This window comes from Callithrix jacchus, chromosome 9 (assembly GCF_049354715.1).
Source record: "Callithrix jacchus isolate 240 chromosome 9, calJac240_pri, whole genome shotgun sequence".
NCBI lineage: Eukaryota > Metazoa > Chordata > Mammalia > Primates > Cebidae > Callithrix > Callithrix jacchus.
The window spans coordinates 29,355,927-29,381,123 of NC_133510.1; the positions used below are offsets into that span (position 1 = coordinate 29,355,927).

The following is a 25,197-nucleotide window of genomic DNA, read 5'->3' on the forward strand; positions in this document are numbered from 1 at the left end:
CAGAAGGCCCCTCCATCGCTGCTGCCCTTCCTCCCGCTCTCAGCCCTCGTGACGTGACTCCACCCACCACACTCCTCGGTCGCAAACAGCAGTTTGCCAGCGCCCCCCTGCGGTCTGGCTGGGTGCTGCGGACGTGCACGCAGGGCCAGATGAGCGAGTAGGAAGAGTGTTGCGAGTACGACCGCCGCCGTCGTCACCGCAGCGCGCCGACTGGGAGCGGAGCCGAGCGAGCGAAGGGAGGAGGAGGGAGACGCGCGGGGAGGGGAGGGCGGAGGCTAGACAAGGCGGGGTGAGCGGGAGCAGCGGTGGCGCAAGCCGCGCGGAGCAGCGCAACCTGGGTCGCTGCGGCCTCCGGACCGGGCCAGCGGAGTCAGTGTCCCAGAGACCCTGTAACCCTTCAAAGTGGACGAAGGAGTCCATGTTGGGGAACTTGGCGGCGGATTGACGGGGACCTGTAAACCTACTGTGGGGCAGCCGCCGGACCGAGCACCTCGAGTTCGGCCTGAGGTAAACACGGGCCGACCCGCGGGGTGGATGGGCTTGGGCAGCTGTCCGGGCGAGGCCGGGGTTAGAGGCCGGCGCAGAGCGCTGGAGCGGGCCTGGGGCGACGCGAGGACTGACAAAAGTTTCGGAATCTCGCGCGGCCCGGGCGGCGTAGTGCGCTGGGAGGAAAGTTAGAGCTGCCTCCCTAGGTGGGGGAGGCTGCGGCCGGGAGGGCCCCTTTCCCTCTGGCTGCCCCGCGAGGGAGGCCCGGCTCTGGGCCGCCGCCGCCGCCTCCGCCTCCTCTCTGTCGCACTCCGTCCCATTTCCTCCTTGTGGCCTACGCGCCTCCTGCCGCCTTAGCTGGCGATGCCTGTCCCCGCCCGGGTGCAGGGTCCTGCGGGGGAAGAAGGGGCTCCACGCCAGAACCGCCGCAGAAACCCTCCTCCCTGCCGTAAACGTGTCCTGCTAAGCTTCCGGGCACTCCCGACCCTGGTATCGGCTTTTCTTGGGAGACTTTGGTCGCGAGCGTCCAAGCCCGCTTGTGAAACCAAACTTTACTACGTTGTGACCTCTCAAATGCACGAATGGGGAAGAACCGGCGCTTTTCACTGGGTGCTCTGAACTACAAACTACTCTCCAACCCCCAATGTTTTAAACTCGCTGCCTGGGCTGACAACTACCGGGCTGGGAAATCTAAATTTAGCCGAATCCGTCGCCCCTCCTCAGACTTAGGAATTTTGAGTCATTAAAAAGATTTCTTACAGATGTAACATGTATTTTGAAAAATTGTTTCAAAGTAGAGGCCCAGTTTAGAGTACTTGATTTAGACATTCACAGATTCAAATGTTGAGTTTCGAAATACCCTCATTATATTTCCGTAGGGTATTACATAAGTGCCTACCAGTTGAGTGTTTTTCATTCATTTTGGATTACATTTTGGCCAACACACTACCAGTGAATTAAGATACGTAGCTAAAATGCTGAAAAATGTTTTTAATGCTTTGTGTAGTAGATGCTGATGTTACATTTTCTCCGATTTGGGAATTTCCCCCGAATTTTGGGAAATGATTGTTAATAGGTGCATTATTTTTTCATTTTAAAAGAAAAATGAATTTATACATATGACTACCTACCTCAGCAGCAGAATATCAGGGCAGTACATTTTAAAATAACGATTGGTTTTTGCATTTTATTATTGTATTAAAATTTTGATTTTAATCTCATAATCGAGACTGTTTCTAAACAATTGCTTTCTCTTTCCTGTTTCTTTGGCATTTGGCTTGAGCATCTCACTATTTTGGTTAAAAGATGGAAGAAAAAGTTTATGGGCCTTTTGTTTTTGTTGTTTCATCTGACTGGGCAAGAGAAATTAAATCTTTAAACTGTCTTTGTGTTGCTTTTGTTTTATATCCTGTCGGATAATCTGACTTTATATTTTTATGCAATGTGAGTTTTTAAGAAATAGTAGTTCTCAGGGTAGCTGCGTTTTAGCCATAATATTTTTTTGGTGCTTGCAAATATTTTAACAGTCATTCACTTTTTCACATTCAAATAGTGAACTTTTTGCCTGAGAGTTTGTGTACATTTTAAAATTTCATTGGGGTAAAATTTGAATGTTTGTTTACTGTAAGTATACTTGTGGTTTAAACACATTTTTCAATATAAAGGGGAAGAAAACTAGAAGAAAATGTAAAGTTTCTAAATATGTTGCCTAAAAAAATGTCATGGAGAAAATTTTAAGGAGAATTTTAAGGAGAACAACAGCCTTCCCCCCATCCCCTCAATATTTCCTATCTATTTGTACACCAGATTTTTCTCCATAGCCTTTATCATTTTGCAACATACCGCATAATCTACTAACTCTGTTTATTGTGTATTTTCTTCACTCTAATGTATCTTCTGTGAGATCAGCATTTGTCAGTTTTGGTCACTGTTATGCCCCTGAACACCTGAACAATGCCTTACATGTAAGTTAATGAATTAACTTGCTTTCAAGTATAAACATTACAAATAATGATTGTGGTTTGAAACTTAACGGACTAAGCAAGTCTCAGTCTGTGGCATGAAGTACCAGGTTACTTATATCCATGCACATGGGCCATGTTCATTTGAGGGGTCTGTGTTTTTTTGTTGTTTTGTTTTTGCTTTCAGATAGCATCTCACTCTGTCTCCCAGGCTAGAGTGCAGTGGTGTGATTACAGCTCTCACTATACTGCTCAGGCTGTTCTCAAACTCCTGGGCTTAAGTAATCCTCCCACCTTGGCCTCTCAAAGTGCTGGGATTACAGGAATAAACCAACACACCCAGCCTAAGGGCTCTATGTTTTTAGAGGAGTATGACGGTATGTGACCTTGAAACTATCATTTGTCTCAATATAGAAGGAACTAAGAATGCCTTAGCTAAGAATAGAGCAGTGTGTTAGTCCATTTTCAAGCTGCTGATATACCTGAGACTGGGAAGAAAAAGAAGTTTAATTGATACAGTTCCACATGGCTGGAGAGGCCTCAGAATCATGGTGGGAAGAGAAAGGCAGTTCTTGCATGGTAGTGGCAAGAGAAAATGAGGAATATGCAAAACTAGAAACCCCTATTAAAACCATCAGATCTTGTGAGACTTATTCACTACCATGAAAACAGTATGGGAGAACCACCCCCATGATTCAAATTATCTCCCACCGGGTTGCTCCCACAACATGTGGGAATTATGGGAGTACAATTCAAAATGAGATATAGATGTTGCAAGTGCTCAATAGCCACATCACTATCAACTACTATACTGGGCAATACAGATTCAGAACATTTCCATTATTAAAGAACTGATATTAAAGAACCAAACCATATCAAGCAGTATAACTATCTTATTGTTAAAAATGTAATTTAGAAGCCATATTTATTTCCTATAGTTCCAGAAGGCAGAACTAGGATTGTGGTGATGTGTATTGAAAGGGAGGAGAGAGGGAGCAAGAGATCTGGAAGAAGTAGGAGCCTTTTTCAGTAGTCTGAGAGAGATGAGGATAACTTAAATTAGGATGATGATTGTGGAGATGTGCTCAGTGGATGGGATTTGAGACCAGCAGGCCTCAGTAGATTGAAAGTGAGGGAGAAAGAAATTTCAAAGATTACTTTTGGGTTGCACTCCTGGGTTGATAGTTGTACCGGATAAGGAGCAGAGCTCTTTTTGGTTTTGACATATCAGGCTGAAGGTACCTTTGGAATTTTCAGGTAGAAATTTCTGTAAGCAATTAGATATATGATTCTAAAATTCAGAGGAGGAGTATGGGCTGGAAATGGAAAACTGGAGTCACCCATACAGGTAATTGAAACTATAGATACGGATGAAATTGCCTACGTGAGGGAATATAAGTTGGGGGGAAAAAAAGCCTAGGAGATAATCTCTAACATTTAAAAAAGTTTGCTAGAAGACTGTGAGCTTCCAGAGAATACTGTGAAGATCAGAGAAGTAGAGGGTGAATAGGTGTTACAGAAACCAAAGGAGGAGAGTGTTTGTTACAAGGAGAGAGATGTCAAGGAGAGAGAATTGGGTCAAGTGTTGATAAGAGTTGAATAAGGTAAGAATTAAAAAAATCTTTGTTGACTCTAACAATGTGAAGCTCATTGCCCTTTTGAACAAGCAGGACAGTAAGCTTCTTATTTTGAAACTGCAGCTTCTGTAATTGCTTAAAAGTATTGAGTCAAAGTTTAAGAATTTATCACCCATTTTACAGAAGACAGCTAATGTTTTTCAGGTATTTATTATATGTCAGCTACTCTGTTGTAGACATTTTACATATGTTTTCATTTGATCTTTTTAGTACCCTTGCAATGTTGAATGTCTTAGTTCATTTTACAGAGATGAGTCTGGGGCTCTGGAGAAGTTAAATGACTTGTTAAGTGTTGGAGAAGTTGCTAAGTGTCTATACCTTTCTTTTACTCTAGACTTCTCAGATGTACTTTTAGAGGTGTCTTTTTGTTGTAATTTTGACAATAAGGTAAAAGTTAATTAAGTTTTTTTTTTCTTTTTTTTTAAATATAGGTTTAGGAGTCAGTCAGACGTGGTTTTGAACTCTGGTTGTCCTGGATGACTGTCACCTTTTGTAGCTGGGTCCATCTGACTTTCAGCCTTTAGTTGTTTATTATATCAGTTCTTTAATAATGGAAAAGTTCTGAATCTGTATTGCCCAGTATAGTAGTTGATAGTGATGTGGCTATTGAGCACTTGCAACATGGGCAGTGCAGTTGAGGTACTGAATAGTGGTTATTGTATTGGATGATGCAGACATAGATCAAAAGTCATTGAGAATCTTCTAAATCATAAAGCAGGGTCTTATAAAAAGAAGAGGTGAAAATACATACTGTTCTTCATTTGAAAAGAACACTGCTTGATCTTCTGTTAGTGAATTTTATAGGTAACTGTAAAAAAAATCTTAAACTTTCAGAAAAGTCCCTAGTACAATACAAAGAACTTTTCCCCCTTGAGTCATTTGAGAGTTAGTTGTAGAATCCCACTGAAGTTCCATGTACTCTACAAAGACCTTTTTCCTCCTAAACCAGTTGAGAGTAAGTTGCAGGTACAGTCTCATCACCTCAAACAAATACAAGGACTTTCTGTTGTAAAACTACAGCATGATCACCAAAATAAGGAAATTGGCATCGTGTGGTAGCTCACACCTCTAATCCAGCACTTTGGGAGGCTGAGGCAGTAGGATCACTTGAGCCTAAGAGTTTGAGACCACCCTGGGCAACATAGTGAGACCTTATCTCTACAAAAAAGAAACAAAATTAGCTAGGTGTGGTAGCACCCACCCGTGGTCTCAACTACTCAGGAGGCTGAGATTGATCACTTGAGCCCAGGAGGTCAAGGCTGCAGTGAGCTAAGATTGTACCACTGCATTACAGCCTGGACAACAGAGCAAGACCCTGTCTCAAAAAAAAAAATCAAGAAATTAATCTTGCTATATTGTTAGAATCTAACCTCAGACCCCATTCAGATTTTGCCAGTTTCCATAGTAGTTTCCTTTGTAACAAAAGAATTCAGAATTCTATGTTACATTTAACTGTAATGTCTTTTTAGACTCCTTCAACCTGGAACAGTCCCTCAGTCTTGACTTTCATGACCTTGTTGGTACTCTTTAAAGCTTATAGATCAGTTCTGTTGCAAAATGTCTCAATTTGAGTTTGATACTTCTTTTTTTCATATGTAGTTTTTTTCATGTGTAGTTTTCTTTCTCTAGGATGCCAGATATTTCCTTATGGTTAGATTAAGATTGTATACTATTTGACAGTAATGATGTTGTGTTTTTCTCATTGTGTCCCATCAAATGGCATATAATTTCTGTTTGTCTCATTACTGATGATGTGCACTTTAATAACTTGATTGAAGTAGTATCACCCAAGCTTCTTCACTGTAAAGTTACTTTTGTCCCATTAGTAATTAACATGCATTTTGTGGAAAAGTATTTTGAGACTGTATAAATAGTCCATTCCTTTTTAAACTTGCCATTTATTTATTCCAAAATTGTCTCAGCTTTGGCCAATGAAAGCCCTTCAAGCTAGTTTCTGTTTATTTTTTGACTTGCTCTTTGCACTTCCTTTTGTTTTTTGAGATGGAGTCTCGCTTTGTCGCCCAGGCTGGAGTTCAGTGTGGTGATCTTGGCTCACTGCAAACTCTGACTCCCAGGTTCAAGCAATTCTTGTGCCTCAGCCTCCCATGTAGCTGGGATTACAAGCATGAGCCATTACACCTGGCTAAATTTTGTATTTTTAGTAGAGACGGGGTTTTGTCATGTTGGCCAGGCTGGTGTTGAACTCAAGCCTTGGCTTCCCAAAGTGCTGGGATTATAAGTGTCAGCCACCACACCCAGCCACTTCCTTACTTTTGACATAAGAAAACAAAACTCATTTTGTACTTTCCCTGCCCCACCACTGGAATCAACCATTTCTCCAAAGATTGGTTGCTTTTAGTGGAGAAAAATGTCTGGACAACAAGACTTGGATGCTCGAATTATTTCAGTATCCGTGTGTAGAAAACCAGGAATTGGTACCAATTTCTCCTTTCTCCGATTTCAGTCCACAAGATTTGTCCTCATTTTCTCCATTACCAAATTTATAACTCCTTTCTAACGAGGAGAAATCTGACTCATTATCCTTACTTACTAAATTTGATCAATCCCCTGCATGTGGCCAATTTTCCATTGCCTTTGCTGTTCCCTACCTTCTTTGCATAACTTTTTTCTCTACTTAGGCTCTGACATCCTGTCCTGGTATGCACCCCTTACTCCATACTCCTTAGATACCCCATACTGAAGATTTTATCATTCTGCTGAGCTTTAATACCTTAATCTAGGTTCCCTCACTATTCCTAACATGGGCATTTTACTCACTGTCTTGGGCTCCAAAGCTTTTAGCCAGAATAGCTGCATATAGACATGTTTAAAGTTTATGCTTCTTTTTGTAGATTATTATACCAACACTTTTAGTGAAAATTTTAAGTGTTTTCAAGAAATTTAAACCTTGCGTAAATGTAAACCCTCTTGAGACGCTCACGTCTCTATTAGGGATGAGACTAAACTTCTTCCTTTTTTACCCTTTCTTTTACCCTAGACTTCTCAGATGTACTTTTAAAGGAGTCTTTTTGTTGTAATTTTGACAATAAGGTTAAAAATTAGTTCAGTTTTTTTTCCTCCTTTTTCTTTTTTGTATATAAGTTTAGGAGTCAGTCAGACCTGGTTTTGAACTCTGGTTGTCCTGGATGACTGTCACCTTTTATAGGTGACCTAGTCAGTATCTCCATTTCCTCACCTCATTTTTTAATAACATTTATCTGGGTCCAGTGGTAATAACCACTGACTCTGTCTCTGTTCATACTCTTAAGTTAGCTTTGCTTAGTGGGTGATTTTTAGGCATTTTTTATGTAGTGTTCTGTTGTTCAGTATTGCCGGTGTTTTAATTTTTTTAATGTGCTGTGTTGTGGTGCTTTGAGGATTAAATGTGGAAAGGCATGCCAGAGTATTTAGTTCATTGTACTGTATACTCGTTGTGAGTATATTGTAAGCACTCATTCTACCCGTAGTTCTGAATTTCAGGTTTGTTGATATCTATATGTCCATTAGGTCTGTGCTCCAGGGGAACTTAGTCCTTATCAGGCCTTGTTTATTGATATCCAGTCTTCATTCCACTTTCTCCTAACTAGTTTCCCATGCTTTCCATCCACACCCACCAGCTCACCTTTCTATTACTGTGTGAAGCTCAAAATCCCCAATTTAAACATCTCTTAAACCACTTTCAAAACAGATAAATGGGAGAGCAGGGGACTTTAAGTCCACCTAAGGAAACACAAAGTCCTAACTTGGACTTAAGTACCTTAACATTTTTGCACTTTATTATCATTATTTTTCTTCACTCTCCTCAGTCATTAGTTACTCCCCCAGTGGTATATTTAAAAAATGTCTTAGGAACTTTTTGCCTATTTCTCACATTTCGCACTTAGCATATGCTATGTTGTTCATCTTCTATATCCTATGTCTCCAGGTCTACTCTTTGTACCAGGAAGGGATACAGTGTCTTAATCTGTCTTCATATTTCAATACCAAGTTCAGTTCCCTGGCCCCAGTAGTTATTTAGCACTTAAAGTAAACCAAAACAGAAATACAGACATAAGCAGCCAAAACAACACTGTTCTGAAAATTCTCTAGGATCAGTGAAACAGTTTACAAATGATAGGTTTTATTTGTCTGTTTCATTTCTGAGACAGAGTCTTATTCTGTCACCCAGGCTGGAGTGCAGTGGCACGATCTCGGTTCACTGCAACCTCTGCTTCCCAAGTTCAAGCAATTCTCCTGTCTCAGTCTCCTTAGTAGCTGGTGTTACAGGCGTGCACCACTGCACCCAGCTAATTTTTGTCTTTTAGTAGAGATGGAGTTTTGCCATGTTGGCCAGGCTGATTGCTGATCTTGAACTCCTGACCTCAAGTGATCTGCCTGTCTCAGCAGTGGGCACCTCCTGAAGTGCTGGGATTACAGGCATGAGCCACCACACCTGGCTCCCATAGGTGATTTTTTTAATGTAAATATACTTGTAACACTGTTTTGTATACCTAGGTGGCTTGTCAAGAAGAATGCTTCTATAAACTGTTATTATGGGGAATAATATTAATGACTCAAAGATTTATAAGCAATCATTCACCTGAAAACCTCATAGAAAAGCCTTCAGATAGGACAGTTTTAATGTAATAGGTCATATTTCTTTAGGAACTGTTGTACATGTCCAGTTACTTAATGCATCAACATGAGTAATGTGAGGGAGATGCATAGCTTCATTGTTTCAAAACTGCCACAGAATTAGATTTAATTAAAACTGAATGGAGGGTAGACAAATCCAATTAGGACCCTTAAAAATGTTTAAAATATAGTTCATATTAATATGATCATTCCAACCATCTTTTATTATTTGCATTGTTTATCCTTTTCTATACATTTAACCTGTCTTTATTTTTAAAGGGCGTTTCTTGTAGACAGTCATATAATTTATTCTTTCTTTAAAATCCAGTTTGATAACCTCTTAATTGGTGTGCACAATTATTTACATTTAATATAATTGAATGTAATTATCCTTCCTTTTTTAGGAGGTATGGGGAGAGACAAGGTCTCACTCTGTCTCCCAGCTGGAATGCTATGGGATGGCCATAATTCCCTGCAACCTTAACCTCCTGGGCTCAAGCAATCCTCCTGCTTCAGCTTCCAGAGTAGCTAGTACTACAGATACATGCCCCCACACTCGACTAATTTTTAAAATTTTTGGTAGAGATAGGTGTCTCATTGTGTTACCCAGGCTGGTCTTGAACTCATAGCCTCAAGCAGTCCTCCTGCCTCAGCCTCCCAATGTGTCTGTCCTTTTTTAGATTATATGAATATATTTTGGTATTTTATTTTCAATGTAACCCTTGGTTTTTAAACTCTTATCTCTCTGTATTATTTTTTAGTGGTTGCATTAGGGCTTCATGGTCCATTTGAGTAACCAGTAACTATATATGTGAATCTTGAGCACTTGAAATGTGATTAATTTGAGTTCAGATGTACTAGAAATATAAAATACACACTGGATTTTACAAAAAGAATGTAAAATAGCTCATTAAACAATTATTACATTGATTACATCTTTAATAATTTTTTAATTGATTACATGTTGAAATGATAATATTTTGTACGTATTGGAAACTGCCATTCAATCCAGTGGTCCCACTAGTGAGTATCTACCCAAAGGAAAAGAAATCATTGTATGAAAAAGACACATACATGCACACACGTTTATAGTAGCACAATTTGCAGTTGCAAAGGTATGGAACCAACCTGAGTGCCCATCAACCAACAAGTAGTTAAAGAGAATGTAGCCGGGCGTGGTGGCTCACACCTGTAATCCCAGCACTTTGGGAGGCTGAGGCGGGTGGATCACGAGGTCAAGAGATTGAGACCATCCTGGTCAACGTGGTGAAACCCCGCCTCTACTAAAAATAGAAAAATTAGCTGGGCATAGTGGTGCGCGCCTGTAATCCCAGCTACTCAGGAGGCTGAGGCAGGAGAATTACCTGAACCTAGGAGGCAGAGGTTGCGGTGAGCCGAGATCACGCCATTGCACTCCAGCCTGGGTAACAAGAGTGAAACTCCATCTCAAAAAAAAAAAGAAAAGAAAAGAGAATGTAGTATGTATACACCATGGAATACTACTTAGTCATAATGTCTTTTTTTTGTAGCAACTTAGACGGAGCTGGAGGCCATTATTCTAAGTGAAGTATCTCAGGAATGGAAAAGAAGATGTTGTATGTTCTCACTTATAAGTGGGAGCTAAGCTATGAAGATACAAAGGCATAAGATTGATATAATGGGCTTTGTTTGGGCCGGGCACAGTGGTTCATTTCCGTAATTCCTGAACTTTGGGTGGCCGAGGTGGGCAGATAACTTGAGGACAGGGATTTGAGACCAGCCTGGCCAACATGGTAAAACCTCATCTCTACTAAAAATACAAAAATTAGCCAGGGTTGGTGGCGCACACCCATAATCCCAACTACTCCAGAGGCTGAGGCATGAGAATTGCTTGAGTCTGGGAGGTGGAGGTTGCAGTGAGCCAAGATCATGCCACTGCACTCTATCTAGACTGGGTGGCAGAGTAAGACTCTGTCTCAAAAATAAATAAGTAGAATGATATAATGGACTTTGGGGAATCAGGGTGAAGGTTGGCAGGGGGTGAGGGATAAAAGACTACGTACTGGGTACAGTGTAACACTTCTCAGGTGACAAGTGCACCAGAATCTTAGAAATCAGCACTGAAGAACTTATCCATGTAACCAGGAAGCACCTGTACCTCAAAAACGATTGACATAAAAATAAATTTTAAAAAATACTTTTTTCTTCATGTTTGCTTTGTTGCAGTTGATTATGATTTATTTATTTTTTGAGATGGAATTTTGCTCTTTCTGCCCAGGCTGGAGTGAAGTGGCACGATCTCAGCTCATTGCAACCTCTACCTCCCAGGTTAAAGCGATTTTCCTGCCTCAGCCTTCCAAGTAGCTGGGATTATAGGTGCCAGCCACCACACCCAGCTAATTTTTACAGGTTTAGTAGAGACAGAGTTTCACCATGTTGGCCAGGCTAGTCTTGAACTCCTGACTTCAGGCAGTCCACCCACTTCAGCCCTCCACAGTGCTAGAATTACAGTCATGAGCCACATCGCCTGGCCTTTGATTACGATTTATAAGCATGTTTTACTTTTGTGTTTATCTTATTTAGTGTTCTCTGAGCTTCGTGAATTTCTAAATTTGTGCCCCTCTTCAAGTTTGGGAGGCTTATGAACATTATTTTTTCAAATATTTTTTTCTGTACCAATTTCTTTCTCTTTATGTTACTCACATGACAAATAAAACTTTTTATTTTGTCCACAGGACCCTGAGACTCTTCATTTTTTTCTTCATTCTTTTACTTCTCTGTTCTTCAGGTTAGATCATTTCTATTGATTTGGCTTCATGTCGACTGATTCATTCCTTTGCATTTCCATTCTGTTACTGTCCCTTTTTTTAGACATCATATTTCTTACCTCTAAATTTTTAATTTTTTATGCTTACTATTTCACTGCTGAGAATTCTATTTTTTCATTTTTTTGAAAGTGTTTATTTTTTTTTCCATGGAGCATAGTTATAATTGCTATTTTAAAGTCCTTTGTCAGGCACAGTGGCTCACGCCTATAATCCCAGCACTTTTAGAGGCTAAGGAGGACGGATCATGTTAGGAGTTTGAGACCGGCCTGACCAACATGGTGAATCCTTGTCTCTACTAAAAATGCAAAAATTAGCCAGGCATGGTGGTGCAAGCCTGTAATCCCAGCTACCCAGGAGGCTGAGGCAGGAGAATCACTTGAACCCAGGAGGTGGGGGTTTGCAATGAGCCGAGATTTTGGAGGTTACAGTGAGCCGAGATCGTGCTACTGCACTCCAGCCTGCATGACAGAGCGAGACTCTTATCTCAAATAATAGTAATAAAGTCCTCAATAAGTCCAATATTTGAGTTATCTTGGGATTGGCAGTTATTGATTGTTTCCTTGAGAAATGGTCATATTTTCTTGTGCTTTGTATCTCAAGTAAGTTGGAACTGTATCCTGAACACTATGTTATATAGACTGTAGGTCCTATAAATAATCTTCTAGAGATGTTTTGTTTTTGTTTTGTTTTAGCAAACAGTCCATAAGATTCAGACTGTACATTTTGGTAGTTTTTTTGGTTGCTGTTTCGTTTTTGAGACAGGGTGTTACTCTGTTGCACAGGCTGGAGTGTAGTGGCAAGACCATAGCTCACTGCAGCCTTGATATCCTTGGCTCAAGTGATCCTACTGTCTCAGCCTCCGGAATAGCTGGGACTGCCTGTGTGCACTACCACACCTGACTAACTTTTTTTTTTTTTTCTTTTGTAGAGATTAGGTGTTGCTATGTTGCCCAGGCTGGTCTTGAATTCCTGAGCTCAATCAATCTTCCCACTTTACCTCCCAAAGTGCTGGGATTACAGACCATGCCTGGTCTCAGACTACAAACTTTGTCTTGCCTTTTGTGGGTGATAGTTCACCTTTAGTTTAGTTTCAAAGCCTTAGCTGTATTGTTCTGGGTCTGTCCTGTGCTAACTGAATGCTTGCATAGTTCAGCTAAAACGTGTGTAGATTCATGCAGAGAATTAAGGAATCCCCTTGATCAGACTCTCTCCAGGATTTTTTTCCACCCTCCCATCTGCAGCGTCCCCTTTCCTGGCTCCTTTGGCTAGAAGCACCCAGAAAAATGGGGCTTCTTTCAGACTTTTAGCCACCTGTTCCACTGCCACTGTGTAGCCACCCTTAGGACAAAGTTACGAGAGAAAAGATGAAAAATAAAACAAGAAGACTCAATGCAGTTCACTTCTCCAGATTTTTACTTCCATCCGTACTCACCTGCTTTTATTTATTTTTCAGAGTGTAGGTACTTAGATGAATACCTTTAGTATTCTGCCTGGATTTTTTGAGGTAGGCTATTAGTGGGGCCTACTTCATCTTGGCCAAAACCATATTTGATAATATATCTGAAAATAAAATTCGAATCAAATATTTATAAAACTTAAGAAATTTGAAAACCAGTGGACTAGGGAGAATACTCCAAATTTTCAGGCTGAATAGCCCTGTGAACAGCCTAGAGTTAATCTGTAACTAGAATAACTGGTTGGGGGGAAATGAGATTTTTTTAAAAAGTAGTTATTCAAGGATGACAGATTATATTTATCCTCAGAAAATGGGAGTATGGTGTTTCAGTTTTTGGATCTTTTTGGGAGATGGGAATCTCAGAGCTCTAAGGGGCTCTTTGTTTAGGGATTATTTTGATGTAACTTTAAGGGACTTGGGTTGGGTTATTTCTTTGACGTGGGTTTATAAGACTTCTAAATTATCACATCATTTAGAGTATTTTGTTTTAGAGACGAGTTCATTTTTTGTTTTTGACTTTTCATCCCTGTTTCCTTTCTCATTAATATATCTTACTGCTATACTTTATGGTGTTGAACAAATCACATTATGTGTTAGACATGACGAACATAGCATAAGACTGACTAGTTGAGATTTCACTTGAAAAGGTAGTTGGCAGTTTGCAGCCAATCTCCTAGATTACATTTAGGAGACAATCCCAATATTAGTCAATCTTTGAAAGCATTATTTTGGTCTGAGTTGATCTCTTCCAAAAGCCAACTATATATACTCTTTGACAATATTTATTTTGTTAATTTGTAAATCACTTGCTCTGTTTCTTTTTTAACCTTAGACATTGATAACTAGTATCTTACTAATAACAGTTTCGTTTATTCCTATTAGTGTATTTTGGGAGGCGGAATACTAATGGTGTTTTGGAACCTGGTGGAGCAGGATGTTCTTGATCCAGTTATTCTACTCTCAGGTTCTTTGCACTAAAAGGGCTCGGAAATCACTCACTAGAGCTAATTTAAGAGAATGGAACAGAGTTAGCTGCCATTACCACTGGACTCAGATAAATGTTATTTAATTAGTTACTTAAATACTGTAGGGAGATGGTGTTCAGGTGAGTTGCTTGGATAACTTATGACCCTTACAAAGTCATTTATGTGTTAGGCAGGTTAGTGTCATGGTTAAGAGCATAGGGGAGCCTGATAACCTGAATTTCAGTCCCAGCTCCACTACTTGCTAGGTGCTTCCAGGAAAAAATGAAGGTAATGACAGTATCACAGTAAAATGAAGTTAATCTCTCAAGATCATAGTGGTTTTTTAATACAACATATGTAGAGAGAGGGGCTACATGTAGGTAGAATCATGCCTGCCAGATAACATGTGCTGTGGTTGTTGAACATATTTATAATTTATTCAAAGCTGTTTATTGGACACTCCTTTGAAGGCATGCTGTTGGATCTGGTAATATGGTGATGAAGAGGGCAGGTAAAAGCTTACCATTTTTGCAGTCCTTTGAATGGTTAAGAATATTACCACTTCTTGTTGTTTGAATGCTTCTAATTGCTAGTGACTTAGATTAATATTTGTGTTATTTACTGGTTAATTGCTAATGGGTTCCAGTCCTACTACTTAACGCTGGCTTGTTGATCTTGGGCATGTTACTTACTTTCATTTAATGTAAAATTGAGATATCTCTTTTACCAGGTTCTATAAAAGTTAAATGAGATAATTCATGACCTGTTAGAAAGTAGTAGCTAAAAATAATAATGTGAAAACCTTACACAAAAATCCAGTTTGTGGGTGTTTGTAGCATTTGTAATATGATTACATTTAGGAAAAGAATCCCAGTATCTATTCATGCCTTATGCTAAAGTGGCAGAATTTTTGTTAAGTTTGCATAATATGTAATATAATCCGTATCTGGGTTAGAGTTGTAGTATTTCCTAGGAGTAGGATTGTGAAATGCTTCTTTAAATTATGTGTAAAATATTTACATGAGGGCACATTGATTTATATACATTTATGTAACATAATTGTGCTTATCTCTAAGATACCTAGAAGGATGAGTTTGTGTTTAAGAAATTCAGATAATAGGCATAGCTAAAGAAAAGAGTAGATGTCCTGTTTACTATGCAAAATAATTCCTTTTTCCCTCTTGGTTTCATAATAGTTACTTGTAGCAGTTTGTAAGGGATTAGTATGAAGAAAGTTAACAGTTCTCAAGGAATCAGCCAAAGAGTAACTTTCAGCATTTGTGCAAAAGAAACTAATTTCTGGAGTTGAAACTCTGTAATGTAGAGTTTAAAAAATCTTTTTTAAATAGAACAGGGTAAAATTTCAGAATCAGTGTTTTGAACATCATCCCTTTTTTCCTATTGTAGGTTACATCCATTCTCATACTTCTGCATTTGTATGTGGTAACAAGCATTTGTATGTGGTCATTTATTTTCACTAATTCTGTCCCTTTAACTCTTAGGATTTTTCTGTGCTTTCAGTGTCCCTGCCCTCTGCAACATTCGTGTTGAAACTTAATCCTGAATGCAACAGTATTAAGTGGTGGGACTTTTAGGAGGTGATGAGGCTGCGAAGGCTCTGCCTTCATGGATAGAATTAGTCCCTTATATATGGATGGAATTAGTGTCTTATATAAGGGCTGGAGAGAACTAGCAGGCCCTTTTTATAAGGCCATCCATGAGGGCAGAGCCCTCACAGCCTAATCACTTCCTAAAAGCCCTACGCTTAATACTTGAAGATGCAGTAACAGGTACCATCTTGGAAGCAGGGACCAGATCCTCACCAGGCACTGAACCTGCTGATGCCTTTGATCTTAGACTTCCTAGTCTCCACAACTGTGAGAAATTTCTGTTTTTTATAAATTACCTGTCTCAGGTTGTTTCTGTTTTGTTTTGTTTTGTTTTGTACAGCAACGCAAATGAACTAAGAGAGCTTTGTTATTTGCAAGTATTTTCTATGCCCTACATAATTTTCCCATTTCCCTTTTTTGGGAGGTGAGCAGATGGACAGGCATTGTCATTTCTGCTCAGAAGTCTTTCCAAGGTACACCAAGTGTTAAAGTAAAAATATAGTTAACAGTTTTCCTGTTTTATTAAAAGGATAAAAATTCACCAGTTATTTCTTTACTTCCATATTTCCATCCAGAATGCCTTTCTTCTTTTTGCTCTTCTGCCTGCCATATGTGAAAATACAGTGCTGTTGATCCCAAGTGCTCCTATAATCTTTTTGGGAAGCTTGATTGTAAAAATGAGTTTGTAACATCTCACTGCTCTTTTGCATTTTGTCTCTAATAGGCATAAAGTTTAGTTTTCTATATGTAAACTCTACTTTTCCACATGTAAAACTCTTCCCTTTAAAGTACCTGCAATAGGCATTCAGAAATTGCCTGGTGGGAATAAATATAAGAGAGCTTCAGGTTTGACCTTACCATATAAATTAGTTTATGTCATTGTACTGTAGTAAATGGGAATGAGAGTCTTGAGTTTAAATGAAGATTACATAATCAACTCTTTGTATTCTGTCTTCCATACCTTATGCACGGGTGGGATTATTAGCCAACAATTGCATAAATATATTAAAGTTATCAAAGGACATATACTACTGTTTACAGTTGTTTCTTATTTGGAGAAATAATGGAAGCCTGTCATATATGATGATTTCTTTATCAGACTCTCATGGTAAACTATCCAGGCGCATAAAAGGCACCCATTTTTATTTTCTTAAATAAAGTACTGCATTGTAAATATATTCTTCCCATAGAGTAGACAACTGTCACCTAAGAGTGTAACCTAACTGGGAGTCATAATGGATGTCTTCCTCCAGTGATCCCCCATGCGTATCATTAGTGTTTTGGAACTGATCTGTTTCTGCAACTCTGCCTTAGAATTTAGTGGAGCTGTTAAATTGAGCCTGTTTTTAATCTCTGTATCTCTACAGGTTATAGGTCTCTGTTGTCTCTCAGACCTGTCAGTGCTCCAGAAATGGAGAAAATAGAGACAAAACATTCAAACACCTCCTCTCAAGCTCATCTTGTGGCAGTATAATTTGGGTAACTTCTGTGTTGGCAATAGTTGTAAGCATTGGAATGACTGAGACTATGAAGTTCACAGTGAAAAAGTTCCTTTCTTGAAAATGTTAACAATTTATATTTTAGTTCATAATATTTTCAAAAAATTGCTTTCATGTTAGTCTTTTTAAGAAAATGTAAATTTTATTATATATGGTAAAATTGAGCTTTTTTGAGGTTTATAGTTTGTGCATTTTAATACATGTATAGATCTGTTTTGCCACCACAGTCAAGATTTGCAATAGTTCTATCCCTCCCCAAAATCTATTGTGCTGTCTCTGTAGTCATATGTTCTCCTAACCCAGGTAACTGCTGACAAATTCTTCATCAGTATAGTTTTGCATATAAATGCAGTTCTGTAATATGTAGCCTTTTGAGACTAGCTTCTTTCACAAAATAGAACGCCTTTAAGATGCATTCCATTTGTTGACTGAAATACTAGTTCGTATCTTTTTCTTGCTGAGCAGTATTTCATTATATGATTGACTATACCATAGTTTTTATTTTGATGAGCAAAATATAAATGTGTTCTTGTACTATCTTTGTTTGTTTTTTGTATAAGGATAATGCTGGATTCATAAAATGACTTGGAAAGTGCTTATCTTCCATTTTCTGAAAGAGATGTGTTGATTTGGTGTCATTTCCTGTTTAAATATTTCATAGAATTCATCAGGGAAATTATGTGGGCCTAAAGGTTTCTTTTTTGGAAGGCTTTTAACTACTCAATTTCTTCAAATAGTACTAAGACTATTCGGGTTATCTACATCATCAGTCTGGCAAGTTTAGATTGTATTGATCTTTTCAAAGAATGAGCTTTTGGTTTTGTTGATTTTTATCTGTTTTTCTGTTCTCAATTTCATTGATTTCTATTCTTTATTTCCTTTCTTCTGCCCGTTTTCTATATATTTTGCTCCTTTTTTAGTTTCTTAATATGCAAGTTTAAATTACTGATTTGAGCCTTTTTCTGATAGAAGAAATTTAGTATTACAGTGCTTTTGCTGCATCTCACATGTTGTAACTACGGTTATGTTTGGGTTCAAGTCTGTTTTCTTTGTGTTTCTTCTCTTTTTGTTCTCTGTGCCTTCCTTCTTTGGGTTATTCGAACATTTTTAAAATATTCTAACTGACTAACCTGAACTGATTTGAAGGAAAGTGGGTATAGTAGTTACCATTTGTCCATAGGGGCTATGTTTTAAGTAGATGCCTGAAACTGCAGATAGTAACAAACTCTTTGTATATTATGTTTTACTATATGTACATATTCCTGATGAAGTTTAACTTATAAATTAGGCAACGGAAAGATTAACAACAATAACAAAATAGAACAATTATAACAATATACTGTAATAAAAGTTATGTGAATAAGGGCTCTCTCTCAAAATATCTTACTGTACTTTACTTACCCTTCTTGAGATGAAGACGGAGTGTCACAAGACATTGAGTAATGTTTTTAGTGGTAGCTCTAAGAATTATACATACTTAAAATTTTAGCCTTCTTGGCATTCTTATTTTACCACTATAAGTGAAATAGAGGTCTTGCTGCCATGTGTGTCCCTCTTCCTTTCTCCCTTTATGTTGCAGTTCCATTTATTGGGTTTTGTAGATACTGCATATTTTACAAATTGAAGGTTTGTGGCAACCCTGCATCAAGCAGGTTTGGTGCCACTTTTCCAACAACTTCTGATTACTTAATGTTTCTTTCACATTTTGGTAATTTCCACAATGTTTCAGATCTTTTTTTTATTATTATATTTGTTGTGATCTGTGATCAGTGATCTTTGATATTACTATTGTAATTACTTTGGGGCACCACAAAGAGCACCCATATAAGACATAAGTTAATATGCTTACGTGTCTGCTGACTGCTCCACTGATCAGCTGTTCCCTCATCTCTCCACTTTTCCTTGGACCTCCCTGTTCCTCAACAATATTGAAGTTAGACCAAACAGCTTTATCGCTGATATCAAGAAAGTTTGACTGATCTGGGTAGAGGGTCAAACCAATAATAACATTCTCTTAACGCAAAGCCTAATCCAAAGCAAGGCTCTAACTCTCTTCAAGCCTATGAAGTCTGAAAGGGGCAAGTAAGCTGCAGAAGAAAAATTTGAAGCTAGCGGAGGTTAGTTCATGAAGTTTAAGGAAATAAACCATCTCCATAACATAAAAGTGTAAGGTGAAGCAGCACATGCTGATGCAGAATCTGCATCAGGTTATCCAGAAAGCCTAGCTGACATCATTGATGAAAGTGGCAATACTAAGCAAAAGATGTTTAATGCAGATGAACCAGCCTCCTATTGAAAGAAGATTCCTTCTAGGACTTTCATAGGTAGAGAGGAGAAGTCAATGTCTGGCTTCAAAGCTTTTAAGGACAGGCTGACTGTCTTGTTAGGGGCTAATGCAGCTGGTGACTATACATTTATAAACCAGTGCTCATTGACCATTCTGAAAATTCCAGGGCCCTTAAGAATTATGCTAAATCTACTCTGTGCTATATAAATGAAACAACAAAGCTTGGATGACAGCACATCTATTTACAGAATGTTTTACTGAATATTTTGAGCTCACTGTTAAGACCAACTGCTTAGATAAAAATTCCTTTCAACATGGTACTTAATAATTAACAGTACACCTAGTCATCCAAGAGCTCTGATGGAAATATACAGAAATACATTTTCATGCCTGCTAACACAACATCTGTTCTTCAACCCACTGATCAAGAAGTAATTTTGACTGTTCAGTCTTATTCTCTTAGAAATACATTTCATAAGGCTACAACTGCTTTAGACAGTGATTTCTTGGATAGTTACGGGCAAAGTAAATTGAAAGCCTTTTGGAAAGGATTCACCATTCTAGATGCCATGAAGAACTTTGTTGATTCATGGAAAGAGATTAAAATATGAACAGGATTGTGAAGAAGTTGATTCCAACACTCCTGGATAACTTGTAGGGGTTCAAAACTTCTGTGGATTAAGTAACTACAGATGTGGTATAAACAGCAGGAAAACTATTATCGAATTAGAATTGGAGCCTGAAGATGTGACTGAATTGCTGCAATTTTATGATAAAGCTTGAATGAAGAGTTGTTTCTTAGAGATGAGCAAAGAAAGTGGTTTCTTGAGGTGGAATGTACTCTTGGTAAAGGTGTTGTGAACATGGTTAAAATGGTGCATAAACTTTGATAACTCAGTAGCAGAGTTTAAAAGGATTGACTTTAATTTTGAAAGACGTTCTGCTGTGGATCAAATGCCGTCAAATAACATCTCATACTACGGAGAAATTTTTTGTGAAAGGAGGAGTCTCTCAATGTGGCATACTTGATTGTTGTCTTGTTTTAAGAAATTGCCACAGCCACCCTGCCCTTCAGCAGCTACCATCCTGTGATTAGTCAGCAACCATCAATATCAAAGCAAGACCCTCCACCAGCAAAAAGACTATGACTTACTGAAGGCTTAAATGAGTGTTGGCATTTTCAGCAGTAAGGTATTTTTAAATCAAGTAGGTACAGTTTTTAGACATAATGTTATTGCACACTTAATAGACTACAGCATTATATAAACCTTTATGTGTACTAGGAAACCAAAAATTTCATGTGACTTGCTGTATTGCAGTATTACTTTATTACTCTGGTCTGAACGTAGACTTGTGATGTCTTTGCGGTATGTCTGTATTAGAAATCTTATCAGGAAGTGTTATAAATATTTGCTTTTAATGCCAAACATTTTTTAAAGAATTCAAGATGAGAACAGTTAAGTGGTGATCTTCCATAATTCCTAGTATTATATCTCTTCTGTATGTAAGATTTTTTTTTTTAGAGCTGGAAAAGAGTTCTCATTTTTCTTCCGCTTTGAATATCTTTTGTTTCACATTCATTCCTGAAGAATCTTTTCACTAGATAGAGGATGAGTTTACAGTTCTTTTTGATTTTAGCACTTGTAGGCTATTGTTCCCCTTTCTTCTGACTTGCATGGTTTCTGATGAGAAATCACTAGTGATTCAAATCATTAAACTCTCTCCCCCTCATGAGTAATGCATCATATTTTTTTCTGGGTGCTTTCAAGGTTTTCCTTTGTAATTTTCAGCAGCTTGACGCTAATGTGTGTCCCGGCATGGATTTCATTGGAATTATTCTGTCTGAGGTTTGTAAGAACTTCTTAAACATAGAAGTTTATGCCTTTCACCAAATTTCAGGAAGTTTCCAGCCATTATTTTTTCTTCTTTATTGCAGTGATTTTCCTTTTCTTGCTTCTTGACATGAATATTGGTTTTTTGATATTGCATCACAGGTCCCTAGGCCTTTAATATTTTTTTCCCCAGTATTTTTCTCTTTGTTTTTTAGATTGGGTAATTTCTTTTGGTTTGTCTTCAAGTTCACTGACTCTTTACTATTTTATTTCCATTCTGCTGTTAAGTCTATCCAGTGTATTTTTATTTCCATTCTCCCTTTTTTTTAGTTTCCACTTGGTTCTTTATGTCTTCTATTTGTTTGCCATGATTGTTTGGCTTTCTATTTGTTTCAAAAGTATTTACTGACACTTGTTGAAATATATATACTGGCTTTAAATTTTTGTCTACTTGTTAGATAATTCATTTTAGATAATTCACCTAGCTGTGTCATCTTGGTGGTGTTTTCTTTTAATTGTCTTTTCCCATGAGAGTGTTCTTTTCCTAGTTCTCTCTATGCCAAGTGATTTTGGATTGTGTTCTGTACATTTTGAACACTATGTTCCAAAACTTTATCTTTTGTTTAAATGCTATGAGAAATGTTGATGTTTTGTTTTTATTTTTTTTGTGTGTGTTTTTTTTTAAGAGACAGGGTTTTACTGTAGCATCCAGGCTGGAGTGCATGGTGTGATTGTAGCTTACTTCATCCTTCCACTCCTGGGCCCAAGGGATCCTCTTGCCCTAGTCTTCTGATTAGCTGAGACTGCAAGAACACATTACCATGCTTGGCTCTATATTTTTTATTTTTTGTAGAGAGAGGATCTCTCTTTGTTGCCCAGACTGGTCTCTAACTACTAGCTTTAAGCAATCCTCCCACCTTGACCTGTTAAAGTGCTGGGATTACAGGCTTGAGTCACCGTGTCCAGCAATATTTTTATTTTTACAGGCATTTGATCCAGTTGGGTTCAGGTTGGTCATAAGTTCCAACCAGCTTTCCGTAGGTTGTAGTTTTTTAACCTCAGTTCTGTTTTCACAACTTTACGATACTATTTGTACTTTTTCAGTATGCACTACCCAGTAGCCAGTCTGTGACATGTGTGGAGGTTTATCCTGTATTTTAGTTTTCAGAGTCTAATAAGCTGTTTGGGTTTAAATCCATGTATGTTCAGCTTGAGTGAGTTAGGAGTTCAAAAACAGCTTACTGTTACTTTCTTGAGTTCTTTCCTCTCTGTTATATCCATGGTATTTTCTAGATGCCTGGGACACTCTTTTCTGTCTTCTGGCCAGAAAATTGGTTTTCATTTACTGCATTTCCCACAACTGTGTCTGGATCCAAGTAACAGGAAGACAAGAGAGAAGTCAACAGGATTGGGCCAGAGTTCTTTTATTTGGTGAGGATGGTTCTTGTCTCTCTTTCTTAAGAGTTTTAGGTTCCTGCTGCTGCTGCCATTGTTGCTTCCTCTATTACCCAGCTCATTTAGGAATTAGGACATAAGGAATGAGGAACAGGGAAAGAAAAAAAAAGGGGGAGCAGTTTGCCCCTTCTTTATGAACATTGGGAGACACTCCTTCCCTGCACCTCCCCCTTATTCACCTTGCTTTATATTTAGAAGGATTCTCTTAGAACTTGCTGTCTGTCCTTACCAGTGTCTACTTACTAGGTTTCAGGCTTTATTAATCCCAGACCAGGAGATTCTGGATGGGGAAAAGGTGGTGAACTTTTTTTTTTTTTTTTTTTGAGACAGAGTTTCACTCTGGTTGCCCAGGCTAGAGTGTCAATGGTGTGATCTCAGCTCACCGCAACCTCTGCCTCTTGGATTCACCTGTCTCAGCCTCCCAAGTAGCCGGGATTACGGGCATGTGCCACCACACCTGGCTAATTTTTAAAATATTTTTAGTAGAGTTGAGGTTTCTCCATGTTAGGCTGGTCTCAAACTCCCAACCTCAGGTGATCTACCCACCTCGGCCTCCCAAAGTGCTGGGATTACAGGTGTGAGCCACTGCACCTGGCTTTTGATGACCTTTCTAAATAAATATATTAGCTTTGAAAAACTTGTTCTATTTTCAGTTCAATCTTTATTATCTGGCTGAGGATTTCTGGCTTGCCTTTCACTTTGAAATGTTTTATTCTTTATTCATTTTACTCTTTTAAAAATGATTTGTTTCAATAATTAGGTTTTGATCATTGTAGAGCTTAGTGTGAGATGACATTTATCATGAATTATTTTGGCACTCACTTCCTGTTGCAAACACTGAATGAGAATTTTAGGGACATTCTGAAACATACCCTTCCTGGATTGATATAGGAAACTGATTTTATTAAAAGACCTGTAAGTGTGGGTGACTTCAGCTTCTTAATTTTCATTTTATCTAGTAAGCTTCAAGATAATAGGATTATTTGTTCATCATTGAATTGTGCTTGGTCCTTTTCTGAATATAGGTCCATAGTGGAGGAAATGAATATAAAAGATTCCTAGAAATTGCTTTTGTTGATAACTGCTAACAAGCCATCAGATCACTGATAATCTTTTTAGAAACTGAACTAGAAAGTAATTCCGGGGACTGATAGGAAATAATAACAGAAAGCAGAGTGTGTAAATCTATTAAAACAAACATTGATTAAGAGTTTTCTGAGACTGCTCCTACTTTCCCTTTTATTCAGCTCTGCCTTTCATTTATCATATCAGTGCTCTTCCATAGTAGGGTCTGTCATGGCAAGATTGGGCTTGGGAGTAGGGTTGGTAATAGTGTGATATTTCCTCATGGCCATTTATATTCCTCTCCTTTCTTTGTAACCAGAGAATCTGATTCTACCCTTTTGATAAAATATTACTAGAAGGCTGGGCACAGTGGCACATGCCTTTAATCCTGGCATTTTAGGAGACCAGGGCAGGAAGATTGCTTGAGGTCAAGAGTTTGAGACTAGCCTGGGCAACAGTGAGACTCCATGTCTACAAATGTAAAAAATTAGTTGAGGCTGGGTGCAGTGGCTTACATCTGTAATCCCAGCACTTTAGGAGGCCAAGGTGGGTGGATCACAAGATCAGGAGTTCAAGACCAGCGTGGCCAAGATGGTAAAACACTGTCTCTTACTAAAAAATACAAAAATTGGCCAGTGCGGTATTAGGCACCTGTAATCCCAGCTACTCAGGAGGCTGAGGCAGAGAATTGCTTGAACCTCGGAGGCGGAGGTTGCAGTGAGCCGAGATCATGCCACACTCCAACCTGGGCGATAGACTCCGTCTCCAAAAAAAAAAATTAATTGAGTGTGGTGGTATGCACCTGCAGTCCTAGCTACTTGGGAGGCTGAGCTATAATCATGCCACCAAGCACGCTCCAGCCTGGATGAGAGAGCAAGACTGTTTCTCTTAAAAAAAAAAAAAAATACACACACATTCATGGGAGACTTGATCAATTTAGTTGTTATTTAGAAATATAGATTTATCTTTTTTCAGTCCTTTCCTTGGATTTGCATTAGGGAAAACAAAGAAAGTGTCAAGCAACAGTTTTATTACCATTTCCTGTCTCTCTGTTTTTTTCTGACAATAATAATAATGATCTTAATAACCAATAGTAACCAATGATCTTGATAAATAGCCATTTATTGAATGATGGTAGAGTCAGGATTTGAATCTAGACCTGTTAGACTCTAAAGTTTGTAGTATTAATGAGGATGTAGACATTTTTAGATACCATGGGCTTACTTGAAGAACGGTAGGAGTAAGCAGGGAGAGGGAATTTTGAAGTGAACTGGAAGGGAAAGGAGTTCTGTTTTGTAATAGGCAGAAAGAAGCTGACTTTAGAAGAAAAAAAGACAGAGAGAAGGAACAAAGGGTAGTAATTAGAAACCAAACGAGACTAGGCTAAAAATAATAGTTTACGTTATTAGGAATCCCTGGCTCCTTCTGATTCCCTGAGGCTTGAGGTGGCCAACAGCCGTTAAAGTGGAATGCACATTCTTAGCATCCAATATATAACTTGAAACAATTTTTTAACAGCTGTG

General features: G+C 38.5%; 1 protein-coding gene across 7 annotated transcripts in view; it reads left to right on the top strand.

The window, feature by feature from the left end:
* The first annotated feature begins 277 nt into the window (after nt 1-277).
* SCAF11 (SR-related CTD associated factor 11) overlaps nt 278-25,197 on the top strand; it is an 81,053-nt gene continuing 56,133 nt past the window's right edge. For 6 of the 7 annotated variants that reach the window (XM_035255745.3, XM_054238147.2, XM_002752348.6 and 3 more), the window contains exon 1: nt 278-507. The gene's annotated coding sequence lies outside the window, so the exon portion shown is untranslated. Of the gene's footprint in view, nt 508-22,447; nt 22,586-25,197 lie in introns of all 7 variants that reach the window. The other variant, XM_035255744.3, reaches the window with a different exon arrangement.